Source organism: Carassius auratus, chromosome 20 (genome assembly GCF_003368295.1).
Source record: "Carassius auratus strain Wakin chromosome 20, ASM336829v1, whole genome shotgun sequence".
Taxonomy (NCBI): domain Eukaryota; kingdom Metazoa; phylum Chordata; class Actinopteri; order Cypriniformes; family Cyprinidae; genus Carassius; species Carassius auratus.
The window spans coordinates 564,068-575,423 of NC_039262.1; the positions used below are offsets into that span (position 1 = coordinate 564,068).

The 11,356-nt window shown below is 34.6% G+C and overlaps 1 pseudogene; it reads left to right on the plus strand.

Annotated features, from left to right (window-relative positions):
* The first annotated feature begins 1,540 nt into the window (after positions 1 to 1,540).
* Positions 1,541 to 11,356, plus strand: part of LOC113037879 (opsin-5-like) — an 11,397-nt pseudogene continuing 1,581 nt past the window's right edge.

Here is an 11,356-nt window from a genome sequence, read left to right on the forward strand (position 1 = left end):
TGAAACTATTCAGTCCTTTCCTAACACTTGTACCCTAAGCATTGTGCATGGAAAATAAAAAATAGAAAATGTCAGTTATTCTTGAGGGAAAAGGCAGAAAAATACAGTGTTTTGATTTGCTCTAAAATCATTTTTGGCTGAACAAAGACATGGAGCAAAGGTTGTGTGAATTTGTTTTAAATTTAACTAAAATAGGAAACATGGCAAATGACCAGTGCTTGCATAAATAACAGGGAGACAGCATTTGTGCCCTGCATCCCTTGAGTATAGAAAAATGCATCATAGTGTGCAGCCAATTGTAGTTTCCATTTCTTCAGCAGTTAGACGGACATGAAACCTTTATGACAATGAATGTTTTAAAAATAAAAATGCAGCCATTGTAAATTACCCTATTTTACTTGGAAGTCAATGGGGCAGCCACAAGCCACCCGGTTTTCATCCAAAATATCTTAAAATTAGTTCCGAAGATAAACAAAGCTTTTACAGGTTTGGAACAACATGGAGGTAAGTGATTAATGACAAAATTGTCATTTTGTGGTGGAATATCGCTTTAATCCACTTGCTTCAAATCAAAATCCAATTTCATGTTACTAAACGCAGGCCTGATATAGGATTCCCAGCATGCTTTGCATTAGACTGAATGTAAAGAGCACAGGTCAGAATTGCTTTGTGTTTTGAAAAATTTGTGTTTAGTATTATGCTTTTTTCTTTCTTTCTTTCTTTTTTTGCATTGGGGATAAGAAGAGTTCCCATCATTGGAGTTTTAAAGATTATATATACCGGTATATATATATATATATATATATATATATATATATATATATATATATATATATATATATATATATATATATATATATATATATATATATAAATCCAATGTACATTATTATTTTGTGCTATTTTTTATTTTCAAAATCAACTTAATATGTAATTATTTTATTTTTGCAGCTATTGTTTGCATATTGTGACATTATGATTTACTCTGACACTGAAAAGTGTTAGACATTGCTGTGCATCCGTGTGAATTACATACTTATGTAAACACATGATTGTATGATTGACAGGTCTATCACATGGGGGGCGTGGCTTTACAAAATAGAGCTGTCAGTGCTACATATGAACTGCCAATAGTGGATTGAACTGAGAACTGAATGGAATTCTGTCGCCGCTTACTGTCTGTGACCAGCGGCATTTTCGTAATAAACTGAGCTCTACTTTCTTGTAAATAACCGCTTATTACTTTTGCTAGTTTAGCTGTGAAGGACCTTGCTGAACATCGACTATCATTATCATTATCTTCAGAAAGAGAATAGTCAGACCGTCAGCCCCTCAACTGAGGCGTTCAGTAGCAGAAGAAAACAAGACAGCTTGTGATTTACAAAGGTGGATTATGGAGAAATATAAGTTATCGACTCAATTTTAGGATAATTTCCAGTCGAGAGAAAAGAGCTCAAATCATCGTGATGTTTGAAGAGTCATAGCAAGGTAAGCGTTTGATTTTCGGGAAACATTATTGTTGTGTTGCGTGCACTTGTTGCGTCTTCAAAAAATTTTTTTTTCTTTCTTTTTTTTTTTTTTTACGATCATATAACGTTAGCTTTGTCTATGATAACTCAATCATAAACGGAATGCTTAAAATTAACAGTGTTCAAATGAAGCCTTTATTGCATTGTTGTTTAAACTTTAATGATTGTATGATTTTTTTTTATTATTCAAATGAATACTGTCCTGTTCAATGTCTTGCTTCAATACTGTTTTTTGTTCGTTGCATTTTCAAATGAATTATAGCTACTCTGTTTCAAGATGCTCAGTAGCCTACATCATTGCAACTGACAGATACAGACAGTTTTTCAGGGCTAGTCTGCGTTTGTTAGTGCACAATTGGTGGTTTGTTTTTAAGTTTTAGGAGAATAACATTGCCATAGGGAAATAAATCGTTTAGATTTCAACACATAGCAGAAGTGGGTGCAGGATTTAGCATCATCTACTGAGGATATTAATTATTATTCAGAAATGTTATAACATTTAATACAGTACAGTAATCGACTTCTACGTTTTTAACAACTTGTGATTCTGCATGTTTGTTTTAACAGAACTGAATAAATGAACATCCAACAAATACATCAGACAGATGTGCACTTTTATAGCAACCCACTCTGATTCCTCCAACAAAAGAACGGTTATTCTTCAGTGCTTTTATAGCAAGTCACATTTTTCTTGTTAGCTCTAAGAGGCCATTGCACATTAGATTATTTTTTTATATATATAATTTAACTCAAAAAATGGCTTCTCATGTGACAGCTTTGAAATGAGTATTGCATGCATCAAGTAGTAATCTCTTAGAACTTGAGTCTATTTTTTGTTGAGATTTCATTATTTAGGAAATGTATTTGGAGGAAGGGTATTCACTGTTTAGAAACCTCACACATTTCCTGACATGAGTTTGCAGCAGCAAGGGGCTTTAACTGAAGCACGGATGCAACATCAACTCTGATCTCCTGGAAGATGATTGCAAAAGCTGCATGTCACCAGAGAGTGTAGTGAATGCTCATTAAGTTAAGCCTACTGTTTTTGTTTTTCTCCATAAATCCACTATAAGCTTTTAAGTGACTTACAATGCTGATAGGAACCTCAATACTGTGTTCATTTTAGCTCTAGTTTCAATTGGTTTTAGATAAATGATTGTCTTCGGCTGTAGAAAGGTTTGTTTTGATGTGTTTGACAGGACGTTCTAAGTAATAATTCTGCCAAGTAATAGCATTCTTTTGACATGACCTCACTTTTTTGGGTGATAGTGGAGACAAATAATGGACTTACAAAACAACAATGTGGCATGGCTAGGAAATCAAATGTAACTTTACTTTAATGGGAAGCAATTATAGTGAAGTATGTCTGTTGCATTAGTAATCTGTTCTGCTGAACATGCTTCAGACTAAAACTGACTAAATTGCTTTATTCCCAGATTTAATATTTTTTTTAAATGTCAAATAAATAAATGCATAAATTCAATAATCCTCAAGGACTGCCAATAAGCAGTTTATAGGCACATTCGTAGTCTAAATGATTAAATCAATAAATAAACGTACTGATTAACAGTAGACTGCAAGTTTCCTGCAAACCTCAAGATACCAAATCAAACGATATGCCAATATCTAAATATCGTCTTTATAGATAAGTCCATCTAGATAAGTGGTTTTATCTGATATTGCTTGAGGGCCCGGATTTCTGCAGTATCACCTTCCTGTTCTGTGATTTATTTCATTTTGATCATTTGATTTGGAACTGTCAAATGAAAGAATGTGTGTGTGTTTGGTGTGTATAAAGAAAACCCGTGCTGTTACAGTAATTAGCAACCTTTTGTGATTTACTGTGATTGACATTGGAAAGGTATAAATAGGACAGATAGAGGTAGGTGCAAAAATCACACAAAATCACATCGTATTTGTTCCAGAACTATGTGTAATTAATGTCTTGAAAGGACTGACAAAATGTAAAGGGAAGATTTCGCTAAGTCGATAATGGTGATCATTTTGGACAAGCATCAGTTACAGTAATGCCAGTAAAATCTCTGTAAATATATATAGATCTTATCGATGATAGCAAGAGATCTGCCTGACATAGTGCTAAATTGCACATAGAAGACCTATCATTAAACCTTGGAAATTGCTCTTCTGCTGAGAGGATTTGCTGAGAAATTACACGGCTAGGAAGTCTAAATCATGTCTTATTCCTATGCCATTTTTCACCACTGTCTCAAATGCATCTGTTTTGTGAGGGGCAGTGATAAATGTTTATTTTGTATCTTCATGCGGCTAATATGAACATTTTTCATGGGAATGCATGCACTTAATGACTCAGTATGTATTGTTTACAGATATGAAGGGAGAGTCTTCATGTACAGTAGCCGATAAGAGCTTAATCTGGAGCCTCAGAAGATTGGCAGAAGGTTATTGAATTGTAAAGCTGTTGGATATGGCTCCCCTTCAGCTTATATCTCAAACTGAGTTCAAATATTATTCGGTAGTATTTTCGTTTTTTTGTTTTTAATTTTTTTCCTGTTTATTCTGCAGGAAAGGAATCACCCTCCTCAATAAGGCCCTAATGGAGAATGAGACCATCTCTTCGGGCTATGTCCCACATTACCTTCTTCAAGGAGATCCCTTTGCTTCCAAGCTGTCCAGGGAGGCAGACATAGTGGCGGCGTTCTACATCCTTATCATCGGTAAGTGCACAAGGTCGCTGTCCGTGTGAACGTGTGAACTGTCTTGGATAAGATCAGAAATAATAATTTAAGAACAATTTGAATTCGAATATGTAATTTAGGTCACAGCAGAATGTCTGGATTTTAGTAATTGTACTTATTTCTTGATGATTTCAAGGAGTTTGTCTTGTGAATTTAACATACTGAAATTTGAATTATATTTTAGTCACCAGTAATGACTAAATCAGATATTCAGATTTATTGCATTACTTAATCTTGCCTAAACATATAACAGCCTTGGCTTATTTTTAACGTCATGTTAAAAACAATGGGTTCAAACCCTGATTGTTCATTGTGAATAAAGCCCAACCAAGAACTGTTACACAGCAGAATATGGATTCAATCCGTTTGTTTTGAATAAATATGTGTGCACCATCATGTGTATGTTGTGTACTACTGGCAAAAGAAAAAAAGATTCTCAATGTTTTGTTAATACATTTATAGATTTCATAGGACCGTTAGACACCAAATTACTTTTGTCATTTTATTGAAAACCTTATCTTTGACTCTCAAATATTCATCATTGGCAAATTTTGTCTAGGAAGTCCATTATATTGGTCTGCTGAATTCATTATCGGAAGAATGCACACCTAGCATACATATTTATTTCACAGTGTATGTTGTATGTTGTTATGCATTTTAAAAATGTATCTTGGAAAATGCCATATATTCCTCTTTCAGCTTATTTGTCTTGTTTGTCTAGTGTGAGCATACTCTGAGGTTATTAAAAATCAAAGCACATGTCTAGCGTTTATATATTATTGTATTGACCAACAGTAGTAGCCTGTGTACATATAAATTATATAAGCACATTACAGAGATTTTTCAGTGACTGTACTGATACAATGAATGCCTACAGGTACAATAACCAACATGTATTTGATTCCTTCTAAATCGAAAAAACTATGAAGTTTTTTTTGAGCAGTGTCACTTAGTGCATTTTACATGCTACATACAGGGGAGATCCTGGTTGCTGAATTTTGTTTTACTACATTCATTGGTTTTGTTGGTGGGTTTATTTTTGAATGTCAGTTTCTCTGTAGGTACATATACAAGTATTGTTTGCCAAAAAAAATAATTAATTGAACATTATTGTAGGGGTGTATTGTTATTGGCTGTTCAGGAAAAAAAAATATGTTTAAATAATAATAAATAAATAAATAAAATAGTAGTAATAATAAATCATATAACAGTTCGTGAAATGGCAAAAAAGATAAAAGGTGACATATTCTTTTTGGACTTTTTAATCCTTTGTGAATTAAAAAATGCTTTATGGAATCCTTGTATGTTTTTTTTAATGTTTTTTTTACTCTTCATGAATTTATCTCTAAACCAGAATAAACATTTCTAAAACTGACATAACCTCTCCAAGAGAATGATTGCTATGTCCAATCTTTATAGTTATTAGAAATAATTCCGATGTTTTGCAACTGCATGTCTTTTACGAAATACACTATTGAAAAAATTAATTTGATAATGCTTGCCAATGTATGTCTGTCTTTTGTGCAGTACGCTTTTGAAAAGTGTAATTTGAAAATCCTTTTTTTTTTGTTCAGTACAACATCATTTATAGCCCAGTCATCCATCAATAACCATGGTATTAAAGCTGTTCTGTGAAAGATGATGCAACCCTTTTTTTAAATTAAGGTATTTACCTTCGCCAAGATTTCAATGTAATTCTTTGACCTGAAAGATGTGTGTGTTTCAGGGGAAAGACTGAATCAATAGTTCTTCCTTGTTGTATTTCACAGTCTGTTCTCCTCCATTTGAAACATGAGATCGGTCAGAAGCTGTTGCAGTAGACATATACTCTCAGTAATGTATACACTTCGGCAAATGCCAGTGATGAACAGGTTTCAGTTCAGAACATTTGGTAGGTAACTTTCTAGACAGCATGATAGTATTGTCATTTATGGATGGGCTGTCCCTTTAAGAGTAATAACTGTTGAAACAATGTATCTGTTAGGGATGTTAATGTGCGTGATCCATGCACATTGATTCTAGATCATATGAGAACAGCAGACTAAAGGACATTGAAAGAGTTCATTGAATAGTCACATGAAGGAAACTGTCTTCTCTGCAAAGTTGCATCAGTCAGCTGACACAAAGGACAAGAAGTGAAATTACTGTATGTGGCACTCACTGACCTCTGCATTGGAAATGTCTTTTTCATAAAGGGGCCTTGGACATTATCAATTGAACATAAGATTTTGAGTGATAGATGTTTTATTTAATACAATTTTGTGAAAGCTCTTTTTTTGGACAAATTTTAGCAGGCACATAAGTGGTCATCTAGTTAAAAAAAACTCTGAAAAGACAACTAACATTAATGGGAGCATCGTTTCATTTGAATGTATGAGGCTGTAACCAGAAATGAATAATTATCACACTGCTCTTTTATTAAAGTGACCTTTTTTCGCCCTTTCACTGTGAAACAGAATAACCAGTAACCTTTGACTCTTATTAGTTCTCTGAAAAATAACTGGTATACCACAGGGGCCTTAATATGCAGTCATTGTATTTCAACAAATACACAAGCATTAAACACCTGCTTCTCAAACTGATGCAAAGGACTCCATATAACAGAAATAATAATAAAAAAAGCCTTTTCTAAGGTCCAATACTTACTTTTTTTTCTGGTATTTTAATAATACCATCACATCTGCACATCATTTTTAGATGTGTTTACTGTTTAAAAAGGTAATGTATTTTTTTTTGGATTCCCCCTCCACCCAGAAGTTATGTATCGTGTGTGCAGTTACATATTTGTGAGCAAACACGCAGTATTGCAGTTTGTCTTATGTTTTTACAGGTATCTTGTCATCCACTGGAAATGGTTATGTCATATACACAACCATCAAACGGAAGGGCAAGTTAAAGCCACCAGAGTTCATGACGCTGAATCTTGCGGTGTTCGACTTTGGCATATCGGGTGAGACTGAAAGACTGAAATACTGTTTTCATCCGTCAGATGTGCTTTTCAAAAATTGAATGTATTACGTAACTGAAAGGATCTCTTTGTTGTTTATAGGATTTTCTGCCTTTGTGAGTGTTTGACATACATAAAGCTTTCACATGTTTTGTACAGCTTGTATTGGGCTTTGGGCATTATGTTCCGAGTGGAGAGTGTGACAGTAAATCAGCCAAGGTTATTCAGTGCTGCCTCTTTTATGATACTTGTCACTGTCCTTATTGATTTATTTCCTGTTATTGTAAATCACGCACAGATTTTTAAGACACAAGTTTACACAAATGAACAAAAGATCTATTTAATGCCTTGATTAACGCCTGAAAAATATAACAACTCTCTTTCCTTCAGTTTACTCTAGTGATTCCATTTTCACATAAATACCAACAGGAAATCCTTTTTAAATACTCTTTGTTTAAATCTGAATTTATTTCTACAGCAAACAGTTCATATTTTATGATAGCTTTCAGTATTATACAATTAGAATGAAAGCAATAATATCTATATTAAACATACATTAAGTAATATGATGTGGGCATGTAAAGTTTCCAAGAGTTTACTGTTGCCTTCATGTAACTATATAAAGTAAAGGCTGGGCTAGTTTTAATACATAATCATAAAGTGCTTAAGGTTATTGATTATAGCATGTTTCTTTCACAAATTCGGTATTGTTAGTTCTGGCTCTAAACAGCTCATAAAAAACACACTTGACATGATTGCTGAAATATTGGCAGGGGAGAAATTATTTTCAAATTGATAAACTATAATCTCAATCATTTGACACATTTCTAAGAACATTTTAATGGGGCATAGAGGTACTTCACTGGGGCTTGTACCGCAGTGAAAATGAACCACTGTCTGAATCAAATGTTCTGTCCTTTGTTCCTTGTTCATAATAAACATTTCATCTCGTTCAATTTTTTTTTATTCATAATTGTACTCTAGCCCCACCTAGTGGATGTTTAGTGTCGCTTCCTCATATCCCTGATAATAAACCAGCATTTCTTAAACTTAAAAGATTGCATGCTTATTACAACTCAGTTTTCATTTAAATAGCTAATTTTTCGTAACACTTTACAATAACAGTACATGTATAATCATATACTAATTTCTAAATTCAAGCCATGAATTAATGATGATTATGGCATGGACTAATCAAATAACTTTAATCAAGCACAGTTACATGAATTCATGTGTGATTAATGACCACCTTGAATACATGTTAGTACACGTTTATTACACACATGAATCCATATAACTCATGGTGTAGTAGGTAATGTCAGTTCTTGATTAGCATATGCCTTAACTCATCATTAGTTCATTATTAAATCAAAATTTCATTTAGGTGTTAGTGCATGATTATTCATGTACTGTTATTGTAAAGTGCATAATCTGTATAATGTCCTCTCCACCAGTAAGCTGGTGTGTGGTGGGCGTTCTGGCGAAATATGGCTGCCGTCGCATCATCCAGGTGGATGCTGCACACTGGTGGTGGATGAGGAGATACCCCTTGACTATGTAAAGCGCTTTGAGTGCCTAGAAAAGCGCTATATAAATGTAAGGAATTATTATTTTAATCTGTTTAGTCGCCATCATCATTAAACACTCACTTTCTGAGATTTGCAGAACAAACTACCTACCACGTAGCTCATAAAGTTCATTCCGGTTAATTAAAGGTGGGGAGTGTAATTATCTGACAAAAATAATGACTGTTTTAAAAATAAGTTTCCCAAACAAGTTTCTCTCTGTCTGCAATTGGTCAGTGGACAGTCCTACCCCAGAATCACAGGATTTGATCAAACAATATGAGTAATACTGTTTTTCCATTGCCATTGAAAAATGTTATGTTTACAGAGAGTATTAATGAGAATCTGCATCATATTTCAAAAAAATGTAAATTTAGGTGGTTTTAGATACAAACAGTAATCAAAGATATTAATTATATTAAAAGGTATAAAATCTACTGAAAAAGAGCCGTTTGGAATGATAAAGATGTTTTTTTTTCTCGATTCATTACATCATAGTTTGCAGTTCATACTTTTGCAGTGCTCTTATTGCCCTCTGTGGAGCTCACTGAAAAACAAAAGTATTCTTTTGCCAGTAATAGCTGCTTCTGAAATTTTTTTTATGGCTTGTTTAACATCAAGTTCTTTTTGTATGTTTTGTCAGTCACTGGAAAGCCATTCTTCATAGTGTCTAGTTTTGCCCATCGCTGGCTGTTTGGCTGGCAGGGTTGTTGCTACTACGGCTGGGCCGGCTTTTTCTTCGGATGCGGAAGTCTCATTACGATGACCATTGTCAGCTTTGACCGCTACTTGAAGATCTGTCATTTAAAATATGGTAAATATATTTTTTCTGTCTCTCATTCTGTTCTATTTGTCTGTCTGTCATTATATCTTTTTTTGTATCTGTCTGTCTGTTTTTCTCTCTATTGTTCTGTAATATCTGTATATCTAGTGTTTGATATTCCTCTATGTTAATCTTTATGTTGTTCATTCTATCATTCTATCTTCCTCTGTTTTTTTTTGTTGCGTCTGTTCTGTTTGTTAAATCTATTCTGTTATTCCGTCATCTCTATTTCTGTCTTTGTTCTATATCTCTGTCTATCTATTGTTCTGTATTTATATCTTCCGTCATTCTGTCGATCGTTCTAGCTGTCTAGTTAGCTTTACTAACATCAGTTCACTCTGCCAATCAGGTACATGGTTCAAAAGGCGTCATGCCTTTCTTTGTCTGGTTTTTACATGGATCTATGCTGCCTTCTGGGCCACCATGCCATTGTTGGGTTGGGGCAACTACGCACCTGAGCCGTTTGGCACCTCCTGCACGCTGGACTGGTGGCTGGCCCAGGCCTCGGTGTCTGGCCAGAGCTTTGTCATGTGCATGCTCTTCTTCTGTCTCATCTTCCCCACTGGCATCATCGTCTTCTCCTATGTCATGATCATCTTCAAGGTCAAATCATCAGCCAAAGAAGTCTCTCATTTCGACACACGGAATAAGAGCAACCACAGCCTGGAGATGAAGTTGACTAAGGTTTGTGCATTTTTAATAAGCAGAAATGCTATGTGGAAATGCCATGTCATTTTTACATGGTTCCTTTTGCATCCTCCAGGTGGCGATGTTGATCTGCGCAGGGTTCTTAATAGCTTGGATCCCTTATGCTGTGGTATCAGTGGTGTCTGCTTTTGAGAGCCTGATTCAGTGCACTATCCAGCCTCTGTTGTGCAACTTTGCTGGCCAAGTCCGCTGCTATGTACAATCCAATCATATATCAGGTCCATTGACTGTAAGAAGAACTGTGCAAAAGCTTCCTGCTTTCAAGCTTGGAGGAAAAAGAAGCACTACAGGGCTTCAAGGTATGTGCAACGTTAGCGCTCTTCACGCTCAATACCCATGGCTGAAGAAGTGCCCTTGAGCAAGGCACTGAACCCCCAATTGCACTTGGATGGGTTAAATGCAGAGCACCAATTCCGAGTATGGGTTAACATACTTGCCAAACGACTTAACCTAACTTACTGCTCAAATTCTAGAGGAATGTGGGATGAATGAATGGCTTCTGATCACATTTTTATATATCTACATCCTAGAACCAAGATTTGTTTATTCACCTGAACAGATTGAGAGAAATGTAACATTACAGCACATGCTCACCATATATTATATCATATTCCTTTAAAATACTTTTATTTAGGACATGATATATTTGGGTTGGTAAATCTATATTAATATTCATCAATTATTCCTCTGTACTAGGTCATTATATTATGAATCAAGCGCAATATGCAAATGCATATACTACTGTGGGTGGATGTTTTTTGTTGCTATGCCGCATCTCGCTCTTTGTCTTGTTCCATTAGTGTTATAAGACACTGCCTTTAACTCACTTAAAAGAGATACCTGTGTCGAGATGCATTCATCAAGTTTTAGCTGGTTAGCTTGGCCCTGTTAGCCTTATGAAATATTTCAATTTCATTTTTTTGCATTTAAGCAACATATTGCTGATATTTTAATATTATAGAAGTTGTTTTACAAATTTGGTTTGCAGAGCTCTTCAAAAAATGGGAATTCTTTTTCTGAATGCAAAAACATCTGTCCTTATAAGTTATTCGCATGCAGCAAGAATG